The 19,308-nt window shown below is 36.5% G+C and overlaps 2 long non-coding RNA genes across 2 annotated transcripts in view; one reads left to right on the top strand and one right to left on the bottom strand.

Annotated features, from left to right (window-relative positions):
- Positions 1–15,693, bottom strand: part of LOC141557877 (uncharacterized) — a 23,883-nt gene extending 8,190 nt beyond the window's left edge. The window contains exon 1 of the long non-coding RNA XR_012486915.1: positions 15,329–15,693. This is a non-coding gene — a long non-coding RNA (uncharacterized LOC141557877). The remainder of the gene's footprint in view (positions 1–15,328) is intronic.
- Positions 15,694–15,751: 58 nt separating this feature from the next.
- Positions 15,752–18,636, top strand: LOC141557878 (uncharacterized). The gene is made up of 2 exons (XR_012486916.1): positions 15,752–15,950; positions 17,984–18,636. It is a non-coding gene; the product is annotated as an uncharacterized LOC141557878 (long non-coding RNA).
- Positions 18,637–19,308: the final 672 nt, after the last annotated feature.

Here is a 19,308-nt window from a genome sequence, read left to right on the forward strand (position 1 = left end):
TGCGTCCCGTTGTCTCCAGAGTTATATGCCGTTTTGGCTCTTGCTACTGCCTTCCCGTGGGAGTTACTTGCCACAGGTACTACCTGGGGACAGCTCCCAGAAGAGTCATTTACTTTGTACCGATACCCAAATGTTTGATCCTCAACAGAGTTCATCTTTCTGAATTAAAAGCCTGCTCATAGGGGCAGCTAGGTGGTGCAGTGGATAGAGTGCCTGACCTGGAGTCAGGACGACTCGTCTTCCTGAATTCAAATCTAGCCTTGGACAACTGACTAGCTGTGTGATCCTGTCTCTGTAAAATGAGCTGAAGAAGGAAATGGCAAACCAGCTCTGTATCTTTGCCAAGAAAACCCCAAATGGGGTTATAAAGAGTCAAACACAACTATAACAATGGAACAACAAGGATGAATGACTTGTTGAAAGATTAATGGCCAAAATAGCTACTCTGAAGGAGTTCCCAGGGCTAGTCACAGAGTTTAGTAATTGAACTTGACATCTTTAAAGGTATAGATAGAAACTGAGTTTCCAATGATTTGCAGGGGTATCTACCATAATATTCCTGCCTGAGGTGGTCACCAATTGTATACTATAGTTGTAAGCTTTATTCCCAACTAAAGGGAAAAAAGCAAAAGATTTGAAGAATACCTTCTAATTCTTCAATGAAGAGGTCCATGAAAAAGACAGAAGAAATAATCCTAGAAGGAAACCAGAAAGAAGTATTCTAAGGAGCCCAAGAATAATCAGACTCAGTGTTGGAGAGGTGAAAAATATGCCAAAGGACAAGGAGAGTTTTCTATAGCAGTGTAGCTGTAAGTCTGAGTTCACGAAAGATGGTCCAGATTTCTAAAGGCTTCATATTCTATGTGCCAGAAAACAGTAAAGGAAATTAAAGATGCCACCAAAGGAGATGCTTTTCTGTTATTTACAGCAAGAGGCAGACATACTGATGGGGGATACATAAATATTCCCAACTTGTTTAATCTATCATTGTGCTCTCTTTTTGGAGTGTAGAATGGACACATGATAAGAGAGCTGACCAATACTTATGAGATTTACCTTCTTCTAAATCTTAAGTAGCAAAATGAAGGACTTTAAGACAAGGATGTCTATCTTATTTTCTATTTGAAGATCATGACTTTGGAATAGAAAGGAGAAGGAAAGTAGAAAACTGGTTATAGAGTTAGTAGCCAGGGGCAGCTAGATGGCACAGCAGGTACAGCACTGGCCGTGGAGTCAGGAGGACCTGAGTTCAAATGTGGCCTCAGACACTTTATACTTTTTAGTTGTGTACAAGTCACTTAACCCCAATTTCCTTTAAAAAAAAAATAATAAGACGAAGAGATTAAATTAGTAGCCCCCCCCCCCCAAAAAAAGGCAAAACCAAGGTTTGGCTTTCTGGCCTATGGTTTATTATATTATTGACAAAAATAATAAGCATTCATTAAATATCCACTAGGCTCTATAATAGGTTAATAGGTGCTGGAGAACAATCCTTACATTGTCTTGAATTATAACTCTTAACAAAGGAATATAACAAAGCCAAAGACATTGAGAAGAATATGTTTGGCAGCAGTGTCACTAACTTGATCAAAACTATTTTAGGGAAGGATTAAAAATGCCCAGATAAAAAGCTGTTCAGTTGTTTTCAGTCACCATCTGACTCCTCATGACCCTACTTGAATTTTGTTCGTTTGGGGGGGGGGGGGGGGTTTGAATAACTTGGTGGTTGGTTGTTTTTTTGGTAGAGATATTGGAGTGATTTGCTATTGCTTTCTCCAATTCATTTTACAGATGAGGAAACTGAGGCAAACAGAGCTAAATGATTTACCTAGGATCATACAGCTAGTAAGTGTCTGCAGGTGGATTTGAACTGTGGAAGATGAGTCTTTCTAACTTCAGGCTGTGCTATCTAGCTTCCCCAAATAAACTATACAAAACTATATAACTTGGAGGATGACAAGTACAACTTAACACAAGAAAAAGAGATACTCAGAAGAGAAAAAGATCAGGGGAAAAATACATTTGACTGAAGATGTCACTATATCAATGTATAGAGTATGGGTAATAAAGGGAAAACATTTTCTAAAATAAAGATGTCAATATAATCCCATAGGTATCACTAAGACTTGATAGAAAGACTGACTGCAATATAGTCAAAGGAAGAAGTTTAAAGGAAACAAATATAATGGAAGGAATTGAGGATTACCATTCTGTCACATCTGTAGAGGTAGCACATCTCTTCCACGGCATCCAGGACCACTGGACCCAGATGGCTCTGGGGGAGAAGGTAAAGCAGGTGACCTTGCACAGCCCTCCCTTACTTAAATCCAACTCACTTTCATGTTATAGCATCGGCTTCCTGAGGTCATGATTCTCTTTGAGAATGAAGGACAAACAAAAGCAACAGTGCATAGAACATTACTTGGAGTCAGGAAGATCTTATTTCAAATCAATTTCAAATTGATTTTCAAATCAATCACTAACAGCATTATACTGAGAAAGTCATTTAGTCTTCTGTGTCTCAATTTTCTCGTCTATGAAATGGCAATGATAATAATAGTATCCCTTCTCTCAGGGTGTTTTGTAAGAATTGAATAATACATGCAAAGTGCTTTGCAATCCAGGAGTACTATAAACACTAGCTATTGTTATTAGAATCACCTGATCATTGAAGTATGGTAAAAAGAAAAAAAACTGAAGTGATAAAATTGTAGATATATACCATAGCATAACATTATCAAATAAGGTGGAAGCTATAAATGATACTTTCAGAATATTGATTATAAGATTATCAAAGGGTAATATAATTATGAGGGACCCTTCAACCATCCAGACATCTGCAAAAGTCCCAATTTACTTGTAATAAATCATCTCTTAAAAGCATGCCTTTCTATTTCATTTCCCATAAATTTGAGGAAGCAGTAAAAGGCATTATTACTTTAGATTCAATTTTGTCCTACAGAAACAACTGATGGTGATGTTGACATAACAACCAACTACATTGGGAGAAAGTGACCAGAGCATCAGAGAGTTTACAAAACTGAAGGAAAGAAATCTGGGATAGTCAGACATATATGCTAGACTTGAGGAAAGCATATTTAAAATGATTTATGGGGAAAAAAACACAGTCCTATGACTAGGCACTGCAAAAAGAAAGAAACTCAAAAAGTACAGGAAGCTCTAAGAAATGAAATATAATCACAAGTAGTTCAGGTGAGAAACAAAAGAAGATCAGAGCCAAAGAAACATGTGGAAGAAACTTGTCAAGATGTTGGAGTAGGAAGAAGAAATACAGCCTAACTCCCCTGCTAATACACAATTCATTCCCTGACTCTAATGTGACACATCCTCTAGTCACAAAGGCATAATTGTCACTCTAATCTTGTTCCTTAGAAAGGGGGGAACTTCAGGATCAGTTTGAGGAACAGGACTTCTAATACTGATCTCCAAAGGAGAGAATATCAAGGATAGACTTTGATATAAAGAAGAGGTCTTCAGTCTATCTGCTCTTGATCCTGAAGATGAAAGACCTAGAACCCGAGAAATCTTGTCATTAAACAAAGAAAAAACTTTTTTGACAAAAGAAAAAACACATTTCTGTTTAACACACACACCAAAAAGTAGGAATAAAAGAACTCTTTTAACAAAGTAAATAGTATATAACTAAATCCAAGAACCACCAATATATGTAATGGGGATAAACCAAGAGTCCTTTCCAATAAGATCAGGGGTAAAGCAAAGGTCCACTGTTATTATTTACATTTAACAGAGTCCTAAAAAATGCTTTTTATAGAAATCAGAAAAGAAAAAGAAATGAAAGAAAAAAGCATAAGTGAAGAAGAAACAAAATCCCCTTTTTTCTGAGGATAAGATAATGATTTAACTCTAGAGAGGCAACTAAAAATTAATTTAAAAAATAGCTTCAACAAAGTTGCATAATATAAAGTAAATCCACATAGATCATCAGTACTTCTGTATATTGCTAACAAAGCTCACAAGGAAGAAAAGGAAGAATTTCTCTTTAAAATAACTATAAAAAGTATAATACACTTGAAAATCTGCTTCCCCCAAATTTATAGGAGCTATATGAATACAATCATAAAATACTGCTTATAAAAATACAGACCAAAATAAGTGAAGTAACAATTGCTCCCAGACAGGCAAACCAATAAAATAAAAATTATGACCCTAAATTAATTTATGTATTCAGCAAAGGCAGGGAAGGGAATAAATATTTATGTAGCATCTATTACGCATTAAGCACTATGTTAAGGACTTCTTACAACATCTTGTATGATCTTCACAAGCCTAGGGAAGAGATGCTATTATCTCCATTTTACATTTGAAGGAAGTGAAACAAACCAAGGTTAAGTGGCTTGCCCAGGGTCACACAATTAATGAATGTGTGAAGACAAATAGTAACTCAGGACTTCTTGGTTCTGGATCCAGTGATGCTTCTATTGTAGTTTCAAAGGATTACTTTATAGAACTAGAAAAAAAAAAACCTAGAAATGTATCAGTATGAACAAAAAGTCAAGAATCTTAGGGAAGATAATGGGAGAAAAATGGAAAGGAAAGTATGTGGGATCAATGTGAGGCCTTTCTGGAGAACTGATTCCTGCCATAGTTTGGAGCTACAGTTCCAGGAAAAACCCCTTGCCTGTACCCTTGCTTAATCTCACACAAACTACTTTGTAATCTCTAGTCCCCCTGTTCTTGTACCCTGAAAGTGAAATAAGTCAGGGACAGTTGGAGCCCAAGATGTGATAAAGTTTTAGGATATTAAAAAACCCAATTCTGTTGCCATCCTTTGTCTCACTTCATTAGATTATGATAATGGAGACAACATTCTTTTTCTGCATAAATTGAATAAACTGCTTTCTGCTCTGGTTCTGAGATACATCTCTTTGAATTATTTTGGGTTAGTGGTTGCTGTCACATGCTGTTTTCTGGGGGCTCATCCAGGATTGTACTCTCTCAGTGGCAACTCTTGTCTCTCCCAAAAGTAGGCATCTGTCAGAGGAACAGCCCAAATATCCTTTGGACTTGACAGGGGAGAGCCCACTGTTGGAAAAGCAGGAGCCCAAAGAGTCAAACTCGCCAGAGCAGAAACCAGAAGAAGCTCCAACAGAATAAAAAGAGGAAAAACCTGGGCAGTGGTGAGAGAAATAGTTACACAAGGTATACAACATATACCCTGGTGTAAAAGCTGAAAGGAGCCCCTGAAAAGGGCAATGTCTAGTAAGCTGAGCTGAACTGGGGCCCTGGGATGGTTAAAGATAGTGATCCAGTGAAAGGGGAAGTGCCCAGTAAGTCCCTCAGATGATGAGGGAAGGAGGTGACCCCTCGTAATTGGTACTCAGTAATAAATCAAAGCGTGAACCTTAGATACAAATTGAAAATTGGGGTGAGTCCCCCAAGTGTAAGTTGGAGGACATACTATTTAGTACAAGTATGAATCCTCTGAAGATTAAATATGTCAAAAGTTAAATTCATGTGAAAGGAATTTAAAAGCAACATGTGGGTATGAATCTGTGTTTTATCTTCAATGTTTTCTCAGTCAACTGAATTACAAAGTAAAAGAAATGGCCATTTTGGGATTTAGAAGAGCTTATTTTGTGCATCCTGATGCAAAATAACCTGAATTTCTTTTAAACTTTCAAGCTTCTCTCTCTAGAGGGGACTGGGAATGACCAGGGCTGCTGAATGTGGGCTTAGGTCCAGTCCAGCTTCTCCAAAAAATGGTAGCCTTCCCCAATACCCCATGCTCTGGAGTCAGTCTTGGTTTCTCTCTATGTCCCCTAATCCCCAGAGTCCCAACTTCTCAGGGGACTTTGGATTCTGTAAAAGGGTGTGATCCATCTCCATGTGGCTTGGGGACACCAGGTCACAAGGAAGAGTACAAAATTTAGGGAGGGGATAGGAACCATTGCTATTTAGCTCCCAGGAGCTTGTGTCTCTATCTCAGGACTAAAATACTTTTATTGCCATTTCAAAGATTTTGGGCAGTCTAGGAAAATGGAGTTTTTGAGGAAAAGTTTTCTCCAAAAAATGTGACCTAAATTACTGTGTGTTTAAATAGCATATGATAGTATTACTTTCAAGTGATGCATTTGGGAATAAGATTTTAGAAATATATGTGTATTAATATTGTGGTATTGCTACTAGAAGTTTAAATTTGTATTTGACTTGATTTTACATTTAAAAATTGGTTCTCTGGTAACTTACCTAAAGAGATCACATATTAGTATCTCCTAAATAGATGAAATATGTTGCTTTCTAAATTGTATGTTGGGTAATTTTGTAAAAATTCTGAAATATGCTTTAAAATTTAGTCAGCTCGGCTGGGCATATGTATAAATTTTATGACATTTGGTCCAAAGTTATTTAGAAATTTTTTAAAAGTGGTTTAAAAACAAGGAACAAGAAATTAATTTGCAAACGCAATTGATAAGCTTGAATGAAACATTCAGTTAGAATTTCACAAGTTAAAGTATTGATTTTTAAAATAATTTTTTCTTCAATTGATGTGTATGTTGAAATTGGAAATGTAACTGTAAATCACATGAGATTCCTATCCATTTTTATGACAAGCTATGTTATCTCTCTATTTGGCTGTTATGACAATTGTGAAATTGCTAATTAAGTTATTTGCAGTAATATTGAAAGCTAAAATTGTTAAGCATTACTGATGTGATAGGGTGTTGCAGAGAGGAGTAGGATGTTTTGGGTGGCACCAGAAGATGTGCTTCCAGGACCAAAAATGGAGCAAGCACCAGGAATGGTAAATATGAAATAGAGTGAGAGAGCATAGAAAGGGGTTTTTAATAATTAATGATGGAAAGGAGATCCAGGAGAAAGGAAACACCCCATGAAATTGGGGTGTGCCCTAAGTCAACCAGGATAAATCCTGAAAGAGACCACTCCCAGTAGCCCAAATTTAAGTGATCTCATTCAGGTGGAAATCTGGGGCTGATGTTCTTAGCGAGTGGCTTAAAACTTCAAGTATTCTCTTTTCAACTGAAAGTCTAGGCCTGGGGGCATCGACAACAAAGAGGGATTCTCATTCAATTTTGAATGAAAGCTCTAGCCTCTGACTGCTATAAAATAGGACAATTCTGAACTCCAGATTTTTGCAGAAATCCAAATTAGGGGATTATGCTTTGCCGAGGGACCTCTGTTCTTGGCACAGCTGCCTGCCAGGACTCCTGACCTCTGTGAAGATACCCTCTTCTCAGTGGTAACTTTTATTTCCCTAACAGGACTCTAGCCACTGAAGAGTCTGTCTTCCTAGCAAAGCTGGCTTCTCAGTGCCAATAAAAATCCCTTTTGCCATTTAGACTTTTCAGGTTCACGAATTCTTTCATGTTGGACCTGCCCTGACCAGAGGAGATTCCTACCTCAATTCTCTACCACTAGTCCTGCATCAATATGGTGTTAACTGAATAATTGTTTTTATTTTTCAAGTCTGGGGTTGTTTTAAGGCAAAATCATTTGTGATGCTATTTCAAAGGTTCTACCACTTAGCAATGCAAGGAACTTCTAAAAGAAGTTTGTTAAATTTCTGGTTAACTGCAAATTCTCTGAAAGTGGTTATTTTAAAATCCATTCAGCAAATCATCTAATATTTATTAAGTGCATTGTGGTCACTTTTTAAAAATGAATATGATCTAGAGCTTTCTTCCTCTTGGCACATGGGATAGATAGTTTAGGATTTAAGACCTGGTTAATGAAACTTGTTATTGAGATTAGATTATAACTGTTATTGTTTTGCTATTATTTGAATGATTATTTATATGAATCATTAAGTTAGTAACTCACCATCCAAAAATTGAATTGGCTAAAGTGGGATTATTACTACATAATTGGTTATCCAACTATACCTTAAGACTGAGGCCTTGAAAGATGAGTTTTGATGCTATTATAATAATAATCCTCCTTTTTCCTCTTTTAGCAAATTTCTATAATCAGAGTAAGTAGTTAATAGAAGCCATGAGCACAGATTAAGCGTGTTATATTTTGCTGGGTTTGATCTGAAAATATGTAGTCACTATATCTTATAATTAAATAAATATTTGGCCTGCTCACCTATCTGTTGTTAAATGCATGTGTCTGTATGAAACAAGGTCCTTTAAGAACCTTATGTAAATATAAAAACAATTAATACAACTGTCTGTGGGACCTATTATTTTATTATTGAAACTGAAGCTAAAATATTTTTCATATGGTTTAGAGAAGAGGGTTTTAGTGTACTCAGGTTTTCTTAGAGGGATGTAACTTATGGAATGTTTTGTTAAATCAATGGGAAAATTTATAGAAATCTGAGTAGTTTTTAAATGCCTTCAGGCCAGTTTTTAATCCCTTCAAAGCCTACAACAGGCTATAGTTTCTTGTGAAATCTTTTTCATTGGTATCAGAGTAGGAGCCCAAGTGACTCCTCAAAGTGCCATTGAACTCCCTTCTCTTGAAACTTGTTCAGAGTTGTAGAGATACTTGCCTAAAAAAAAAATTATATATATATACTGGCAGAGGCTTTACACATATGCCTCATGCAGAAATTTGGGTTAATCTTTATCACTATCCTGCTTTTGATAGATAAATGAAACCTATTTATGAAGGATTCTGTGAATACCTCTGTTATTCTGATGGAATCCCCCCTTTCTGAAAATTGCTTTTAGGGTGTAATGTAAATGTAAAAAGGAGGTGATGGGGGTTGAGGTCCCTTTAAGATTCCTTTCTAATTGCCCAACTCATGGCTGACCTTGATTCACAAATCCTGGTCAAAGGCACCCTTTGAATATTGGGGCCCAGCCCCACTATCAGCTCATCCCTCACCTGATCTGAGTTAACTGAAAAGCCTGCCGAGAACTTAGGGGTACCGCCCATCATCTTTTGGGTATAAAAGAGGTGAGCTGGAGCCCTCTTTGTAGGAGCCCTCCCAGCCAACATATGGTATCCTACCAACCATGTAAGGGTTCCTGCCCGCCCAGCAGCCACCTCTGGCCCTGGCATCTTTCTAACTGAGCTTTTAACTGAGCTTTATTTCCAATTTCTACAATCTAGGTTTTTGGGACACTGCGCCTCATGGGATTATCTTACTATCTATGTGCAGAGAAATGGGGTTTCCCCTTTCCTTTCCCTCATTAGTGATACCTAACTTTTTACAGAATCTTCAGGGAAAAATATATGAATTTGCTCTTTGTACTTGCTCTCTCTCTAGTTCTCTTAGGTTTGTTTTCCTCTAGGCTTTGAGCAATTCACCTTCAAATGACCAGCACAAGACAGCTGTATTGACCAGTTTCAGGGGTTTGACTCAATCCACCGACTCTTCAATCAGCTTTAACCCCTTCAAATGGGACCCTGTAAGATAACTCAGTTCAAAGTCCATTCTCAGTACGAAGTAGTTTCAGAAGTTGAGATCATCACCCCCTACTCTAAAAACTTTGGGTCCCATTTGTTTGAGAAGGAACTGGAACTGGTTGGTGAGTAGACCCCAAGCTACCCAGTATCTGAGTGGGTTTCCTGTAAAGAGTCCATCAATCCTGTGAAGGGGGGAGGTTAATGCTATCCTCTGCTGCTTAAGATGGGGACATCAGGTTAAGATTTGGGTTAATATTACTAGGAAAGGATATCATATAAACAATTCAGTTTGATGCTTGTCAAATTGTAGAATTGTAGAGGCTTGACCAGCCTTGACAAGTAGGTACAATTGTGGCCTGATAGGTCTTTATGGAATTGCCTGTCCAATTTGTAATGAAGTTTGATTTGCTACTAGGGCTAGACATTTAAAAAATTCAGATCAAAGAGTAAGTTGGTTATTTGTAATAGGTATACATATCTTAGGAAGATTTAGAATCAAGTTAAGGATATAATATAGATACCAATAACTTTACAATTGGTAAAGTAAAAATTAGTTTAAAAAAAAGAGCCTGAACAAAAAGCAATTTCTATGTCTGTGCTACAGGTTACCCCATGTCCAGATAATACCATTCCCTTTGGATATAGAAAACCATGAGAGTGAATTCTTCCTGTTCCCAAAATAACATTCCTGGGGGAAATTGCAATACTTTATACCAGTCCTTTATCTCTAGAAAATAATCAGCTTGCTTCTTGTGGCAGGGTGAAAGATTCCAAAATCTAGAGACTGTAGAAACATGTACCCAAGTCTGGAATGTAACAAAGGGTAGCTCTGGCAATTTATTGGATGAGCATTCCCTCCCCAAGCAAATCTTGGGTGGAGGTAACACTCTCAAACTTGTTTTGCCTGGGGAATTGAGTGGCACTTGTGCACCGATCCAATCAGCTATTCCTTTTATGTGGGCATTAGATGAAATAAGAAAGACTAAATCAGGAAGAATTAAGTCAGAGATAGCCCTGATGAATTCAGGGCTAGAAATCTAGTTCTGGATTTGGGTCATTTCTACTCTGGTGAGTAAATATTATTGGATAAGTTACACCAGAGAAGCAGTGAATAGAATAGCAGGTTAAATGCCATTAGCAGAATGGCAGGGGAAAATAGAATGACTCTAGAAAGGTTAATGGGAGGAAGAGGAGGAACATGTATTACAATTGGAAATTTCTCTCCTAGTACAGGCTTATTAGAAGAATTAGCTAAAAATTCAGGGATTAACTATCCATCCTGTGTAAGGAGAGTTGTGCAGAGGTTAATAGTCTTTTATGAAGTGGGATGTAAAAAATTATTAGCCAAATGTGAGGGATTAGAAAAGGATGTGGAAATCAATTTTTTTTCTCTTTTTTTTAAAATTAATTTTATAATTATAATTTTTTTTGACAGTACATATGCATGGGTAATTTTTTTTTTTTTACAACATTATCCCTTGTATTTTCACTTTTCCAAATTTTCCCCTCCTTCCCTCTACTCCCTCCCCTAGATGATAGGCAATCCCATACATGTAAAATATGTTACAGTAAACCAAATTACTAAAAAGAAAAAAGTGGAATTGTGAAGAATAGATGGGTATTGGTTTTTTTGTTTTGTTTGTCTGTTTTTTTCCACAGCTGTGAAAATTGAATTAGAGAGATAAAACTTGAATTGGAAGGTTGAAGCTCACAAGGACATCGAGGAATAACGAGGGGTGGAATTTACCTTCTTGAAAAAGAATGTAAGCTCCTTGGAGCAGGAACTGGCTATATAATGAAAAATGGAGATTAATGTCCTATAACTTCTGTAATAGCCAATTAATGAGTATTAAAGGGTGGGAGCCCATAAATCAGGAAGATAGGGAAAGTCCTGAAGATGAGATAGATACAGGAGCTGAAAAATTGTGTCTGGATTAGTGTGAGAAGTCCTCAAATGGTCAAAAAGAGGAGGCATTATGTGGGATCAATGTGAGGCCTTCTCAGAGAACTGACCCTTACTAAAGTTTGGGGCTGCAATCCCAGGAAAACCCCATCTTGCCTGTACCCTTGCTTAATTTAGTACAAAATAGCTTTATAATCAATCTATAGTCCCCCTGTCCTTGAACCCTGAGGGTGGAGTAAGTCAGGGACAGCTGGGACCTAAGATGTGATAAAATTTTAGGGTATAAAAAAATCTATTCTGTTGCCTGTCCTTTGCCTCACTCCATTAAACTATACTAAAGGAGGCAATGCCCTTTTTCTGCAGAAACTGAATAAACTGCTTTCTACTCTGGATCTGAGAAACATCTGTTTGAATTATTTTGGGTTAGTGATCACTGTTCCACACAAAAGATCCTAGCAGTATTAGATCTCATACAATATTACAAAAGAGAAATCATCAAAGCAATTTGGTACTAGCTATTTAATCAGTGGAACAGATTAAGTATACAACAAAAAAGAAGACAAAAAATTTATAATCTAGTATTTGCTAGAACCAAAGACATAAGCTACTTAAGTAAGTACTCACTCTGATAAAACCTTCCATGAAAACTGAATAGCAATCAAGAAATGTGGTTTAGACTCATTATATATATATATAAATATATATATCAAGGTAAATTCCAAATTAGTATATGACCTTGATATAAAAGGTCATATCATAAACAAATTAGAAGAACAAAGAAGAAATCATCTTTCTGGTCCTTAAGCAGGATGATAATTCATGACCAAACAAAGGATAGAAGATCACAAGAATAAAACAAATAATTTTGATTATATAAAAAGGTTTCATGTAGCTCTTATAGCATTCCTTTTTGTAGTGGAAAATAAATGGAACCTAAGGAGATATATGTATGCATATATACATTAGAATATTATTGTGCTGTTAGAAATGAAGAGACAATTTCAGAGAAACTTGGGAAGATTGATATTAACTGATGCAAAGTAAAATCAGAAAAACCAGCAGAATAATTTATGACATTAATATTGTGTCAAGGCAGACAGTCCTTTAAGGATTAATTTTGATCAATGCAATGATCAAACATTATTCCAGAGGGCTGACAAAAAATGTTGCCCACCTCATGACAAAAATGTCACAGACTGACCCACACTTAACACCATATACCAAGATAAGATCAAAATGGGTCCATGATTTAGGCATAAAGAGGGAGATCATAAATAGATTAGAGGAACAGAGGATAGTCTACCTCTCAGACCTGTGGAGGAGGAAGGAATTTATGACTAGAGAAGAACTAGAGATCATTATCGATCACAAAATAGAAGATTTTGATTACATCAAACTAAAAAGTTTCTGTACAAACAATACTAATGCAAACAAGATTAGAAGGGAAGTAACAAATTGGGAAAATATTTTTATAGTTAAAGGTTCTGATAAAGGTCTCAAAGGTCCAAAATATATAGAGAATTGATCCTAATTTATAAGAAATCAAACCATTCTCCAATTGATAAATGATCAAAGGATATGAACAGAAAATTCTCAGATAATGAAATTGAAACTATATCCACTCATATGAAAGAGTGTTCCAAATCACTACTGATCAGAGAAATGCAAATTAAGACAACTCTGAGATACCACTACACACCTGTCAGATTGGCTAAGATGACAGGAACAAATAATGATGAATGTTGGAGGGGATGTAGGAAAACTGGGACACTGATGCATTGTTGGTGGAGTTGTGAAAGAATCCAGCCATTCTGGAGAGCAATCTGGAATTATGCCCAAAAAGTTATCAAACTGTGCATACCCTTTGACCCAGCAGTGCTACTACTGGGCTTATATCCCAAAGAAATACTAAAGAAGGGAAAGGGACCTGTATGTGCCAAAATGTTTGTGGCAGCCCTTTTTATAGTGGCTAGAAACTGGAAGATGAATGGATGTCCATCAGTTGGAGAATGGTTGGGTAAATTATGGTATATGAAGGCTATGGAATATTATTGCTCTGTAAGAAATGACCAGCAGGAGGAATACAGAAAGGTTTGGAGAGACTTGCATGAACTGATGCTGAGTGAAATAAACAGAAACAGAAGATCGCTGTACACTTCAGTAACAATACTGTATGAAGATGTATTCTGATGGAAGTGGAAATCTTCAACATAAAGAAGATCCAACTCACTTCCAGCTGATCAATGATGGACAGAAATAACTACACCCAGAGAAGGAACACTGGGAAGTGAATGTAAATTGTTAGCACTACTGTCTATCTACCCAGATTACTTATACCTTCGGAATCCAGTACTTAACATGCAACAAGAAAATTGGATTTACACACATATATTGTATCTAGATTATACTGTAACACATGTAAAATGTATGGGATTGCCTGTCATCTAGGGGAGGGAGTAAAGGGAGGGAGGGAAGGGAAAATTTGGAAAAATGAATACAAGGGATAATGTTATAAAAAAATTACTCATGCATATATACTGTCAAAAATGTATAATTATAAAATTAATAAAAAATGTCACAGACTAAAATGCACAATGAAATATACATTTTGTGACATGGCCAATGTAGACTTTTTTTTTTTACTTGACTATGTTTATTATAAGAGGTTTTTTTATAAATTTTTTACTTAGGGGTGAGGATGAATAGAAAAAATGTTTGATCATCAAAAAAGAAATTGGGAAGAGTTATATGAACTGATGCAAAGTAAGCAGATTTAGGGGGACAACTTATAAAATAACAACATTGTAAGAGGGCAGTAAAGTGACACAGTGGTCAGAGCACTAGGCCTGAAAGAAGACTCTATCTGAATTCAAATGTGGCCTTAGATATTTACTATCTACATGACTTTGGGCAAGTTATTTAATGGTATTTGCCTCAGTTTCCTCATTTGTAAAATGATTTTTAAAAGGAAATGACAAACCTCTCCAGCATCTTTTTCAAAAGAACTCCAAAATGCAAAGTTGGACATTTCTTTCTTCCCTATCAGACTGGAGTCTCCTTGAGGCCAGAGACTGTCTTTTGCCTCTTTTTGTCCTCAGCACTTAGCACATAATAAATACAAAAATGTTTATTGACTATGTTCTATTGTCTTGGGCCCTTTTTACTCACAGTCCACTCTGATAAGCTAATTAGATGCCTGATCCTGGAGCAGAAGTGACAGAAAAGCATCTCTCTTTATGGTATTTATTCCTCTACTAACTTGTATTGGAACATTTCTGGATCTACAATAAATTTTTATAATGATTGGTATATTTCTGATTTACTTATCACTCTAGCCTTAGTGCCTGAACTAAGATTTTATACTAGGGATTGGTTCTTCCTTCTCCTGCACTGTTAGGTAGAGAGATTGTCTCTGCTTATTGTTGACCTAAGTCTTCTAATTTTCCCTCCATCTTGTATAGTTATTCTCCCCCTACCCTAGACCTTTGAAGTTCAGATTTCTGGGTCTTAAGGCCTTCTCAGGATAAATCTCAGGACAGATTAGTAGAGGCCTGGACTGGCTTTGTCCAAACCTGCCAAACATTGGTGTCTATCAGGGGGTTTCCACAGGGACAACTCATAGGGGCTCCCAAAATGCTGACTACTAAATCTTTAATATGAACCTTTATTTCCAAGAAATCAGCATCTATAAATCAAGGCTTGATTTGTGTTGTCAGAACTTAAAAGTGATGGAGAAAATGTTCATGATGCAAATTTATCTTAAAAGTGTGTCATGAGCCCCAGAGCATTGGTGGTGAAACATTCATCACCACATACCTCTCTGATGCTCTTTATGGTTTTCAAGGTCCCAGCTCCTGGGTCCTGACCACGCTGGGGCTTTCGACTGGAGCCTTCCATTTTTGTTTCCTCCAATACAGTCCTTCAGACTACATGTGTTTCTGGCTGAGCTGAGGTTACAGGTTTGTTTACCTCTTTGCCCTGACTTTACTGGAGCCCCCCTTTCCTACTGCCCATGGACTTCTGGCTGACTTTTTGTACAGTTTTAGGATAGCAAAAGTCACTTACTGTAGTTGCTCATTGGATTTCCTGATCACTATTCAGTCTAGTTCAATTTTTAGGTTTTTGCTGCAGTAGGTACAGAGTTGATCTGCCTGCCTCATTCAGTTCAGAAGTCCTCTCCTTTCAACTTTAAGATCTTCCAGTTCTGTGATGTGGATACATTTGAATGACAGATTAAACATAAAAGTGGGTTTTAGGCATGGAAGGTAGTATAAATATATAATTGGGATAGGGAGCAGGCTAAGGACAGGCATCTTTTAGCTCTTATCTAATCATTTCAACAAGACATCCCAGACAAGAAGCATCTGAAAAATTACTTTCCCACTTCCCTGAAACTACACATCTCTTGCTTCTTCAAGAACTGTTCTACCTTCCAATCAGGGCCAGGCAGGAGGTTCAATTGCCTCCTGTATCCGTAGCTACAAATGAGGTCACAAATAGTTCCTTCTTCTGACTCCTTTCCAGCTATTTTTTCCTGAGACATCTTAGCCTCCTTTAACCAAAGTGGGATCAGAAGGGGTTACCTGGGCACAGGATGGGAAATCTCTACTCCAGAAACCAAAAGTCAAAGCAAAGGGCCAGGGGACAAGTCCCAGGCTTGGAAGAGGCAAAAAGCAGAAATGGGGCTGTAAGTGTTGAGGGAGGGGACTTAGGGGAAAGGGTCAAGTAGCACAGCCTTGGGATGCACCTGCCAACACTCAGGTCCATCATCCCACCACATTATCCAATAGGGAGATATGGATCATACATGGCACAGTACCACAGCTTACATGTCTTTCACACTACAAACACATACAGTATTAGAGTTAGCCCTGGGCAAATTTGTAAAGCATCACTTTACTATATATTTTTTTCTGATCCTTCTTCTCTTTCTTTAGAACCCCATCAGAAGACTAGAGCCCCCAGAAAATCTCACTAAAGAAATCTAGAGGCTCTAAGACTCTAAAAAATATATTTCTTTTTCACTGAGGGAATTGGGGTTAAGTGACTTGCCCAGGGTCACACAGCTAGGAAGTGTTAAGTGTCTGAGGTCACATGAAGCTCTCCTGACTTCAGGGTTGGTGCTCTGTTTACTGTACCACCTACCTGTTCCCTAAAATATATATATTTCTTTTTTTTTTAAATTAATTTTTATAATTATAACATTTTTTGACAGTACATATGCATAGGTAATTTTTTTTTTTTTTTTACAACATTATCCCTAGTACTCCCCTCTGCTCCGAGTTTTTCCCCTCCTTCCCTCCACCCCCTCCCCTGGATGGCAGGCATTCCCATACATATTAAATATCTTATAGTATATCCTAGGTACAATATATATGTGCAGAACCAAATTTTTGTTGTTGTTGTTGTTGTTGCAAAGGAAGAATTGTATTCAGAAAATATATATATTTCTTCCTTTTTTTTTTTTTTTTTTTTTTTTTGAGGCTGGGGTTAAGTGACTTGCCCAGGGTCACACAGCTAGGAAGTGTTAAGTGTCTGAGACCAGATTTGAACTCAGGTCCTCCTGAATTCAAGGCTGGTGTTCTATCTACTGTACCACCTAGCTGCCCCAATATATATATTTCTTAACATTTTTTTTTTTTTTTGGAGAAGGTGGGGGTTACGTCCTAACTTATCTATATCTTAGATTCTTAAAGTTGCTGAAAAAATTTAATTAGGAGGTTAAGTGATTTGTCCATCATCACACAGTTCTTATGCGTTTTGAGTGTCTTGAATATACATCTTCAGGCCAAGGAATTCATTATACCATTCTGACTCTCAAAAGTCAATTTAAAATTTTTGAATCCAAAAAACTAAATAAAGCTAAGGCAAGAAACAGCCTGCTGTAGTGAAAGAAAACACTGAATTTGGAGCCAGAGGACCTGGTTTCAAATACCAGCTCTCCTGCTGACTTTAAAGTCATTTAACATCCAGAATTTCAAATTCATTATTTGCAAAGTGGGAGTGATAATATTCTCCCTACCTACACCAGGTCTTCATAACAATTACACGATCCAATGTAAGTTTTTTGTAGAATACTGATAAGGTCCAAATTGCTAAAATTAACAACAAAGAACTCATTAGGATTATAGTCTCAAAAGTGAAAAATGCTTTCCCTCCCCTAATCTCTCAAATTAGGTCACATAAATACAAACCCTACCCAGAGTATGGAGACTTGATTTCGCATTAACACAAATGTACAAACATACACATCTCCATGATAATTTTTTTTTTTTTTTCTGTAGGGAAATAAGCAGGAAAAAATAGGCTTAGATATCTCCTAATATCTCATTTATTTTTCTACAGCTTCTAACCTATTTCTGTATCTGATAGGACATAATGTATTCTTCCTTGTCTTGCTGAACTAGATTAAAACACAGGAAATTTTTAACAAAATAAAATAATATAATATAAATTATTTTAAAATGTTAAAATTAATGAATTATAAAATAAATTTATTTAAAATAAAATAAATTATAACCTAATATATAAAATAAATACACTAAAATTATTAATAAAACATAGATAATATTACATTTTAAAACCTAGTGATCTACAAAGATCCTTATGTCTGGATTAGTGGTCCATGTTTCTACTTGAGTTTAATACCTTGGGCTAAAGCACTCCTACTCCTCTGCAGCCAGTTGCCCTTAATAATTGGCTCTTTATGTTCTCTTCCAGGAAAAAAAAGATTCCCTAACCTCTCAGGAGAATTTGGATCCAACCATGGAGACTTTGTTCACTGACACATCATCATCCAGGAATGAGAGCAGGGCCTGGCAGAGTCAGCCAGCTATGGGAATTATAATACCTATACCCCCATACTCCAAACTCTGGGAAGCTGGAGATGGGGGTGAGAAGGAAGAGAATCACAGGTACCACCAGATAAGGAATACTCTGGTGTCCTTGATACTGATGGAATCTGAACTGCTCCCAGAGTAGCAGATACTCCACCCTGGACTTCTTGGGTATTGAGGAACTTTGACCACCATGTGAATATAGGGCATTTCTAGCTGTCAGAGACTGATTCCTTAATATACTCAGCCTTTCCTAGTCACATGAAAGGCAGGAACCAGAGAAGATGGAATAAAGGGACTGGCACTTCTCATTTGGCTGTGACTAGAACAGAATCCCAGAGTTGAAAATTGTTTGAGCACCATATCACTAAACTAAAAAAGAACTTCCCTTTTGCATGCACTATTCACTGCTCCCATCTTAATAAAACAACACCAGAGAGCCCCCACAATTTTCCATCCAGAAAAGAAAAAAAAGATCTCTTCCCCCACTGATTGGTCAAAGTTCCACCATTAAATTTTAATTTTCTGTTCTTTCAAGCTTTTTGGTCCTAAGAGATTCTTTTAAGATGTATGTGTGTGTATGTATGTGTGTGTGTGTATATATATATATATACACACATATGTATGGGTAATATATATATATAAATACATAGTTCTGGGAAGGGTAAGTTTTAATTATCTAACACCTTGTCTACTTCAGAACAATCATTGGAAATAGATAAGGTAACAAGAATGAAGAGAAGAGAGAAGAGAATTAAAAGAAAAACAAACTTAAAAGGTGTTAAAATTTTGTCCTTGAGTCACTATTTTATAAGAAAAAAAATGAGATTTATCCATTAGAATCCTAATTAAAAACCTTTCATCTTCAGGTGAAATATCAACATAATTTGAAGTAAGGTAATTTGTGATGCCAATGTGAAGATATTTGGACTTGTGATAATGAGCACCGTCAACCAAATAATGAAATAAACCTATTTCCTAAGTATAGTAACACTTTACATAAAGGATACCAACCATTTATTCAGCAATGTCAAATAATGAAAATGTTAAAAAAAAAAAAAAAAAAAAAAAGAGAACAGGTTTCTTCTAGATAATCTAAGTCCATTGTCAGAAGTTCTTATAATTTATTCATAGAACTGCTCCCATTGACTCTTAGTTTGCAAAGAATTCTGATACATTTAAAAACTGATTTCCCAATTCTCAACAGAA

Source organism: Sminthopsis crassicaudata, chromosome 2 (genome assembly GCF_048593235.1).
Source record: "Sminthopsis crassicaudata isolate SCR6 chromosome 2, ASM4859323v1, whole genome shotgun sequence".
Lineage (NCBI taxonomy): Eukaryota > Metazoa > Chordata > Mammalia > Dasyuromorphia > Dasyuridae > Sminthopsis > Sminthopsis crassicaudata.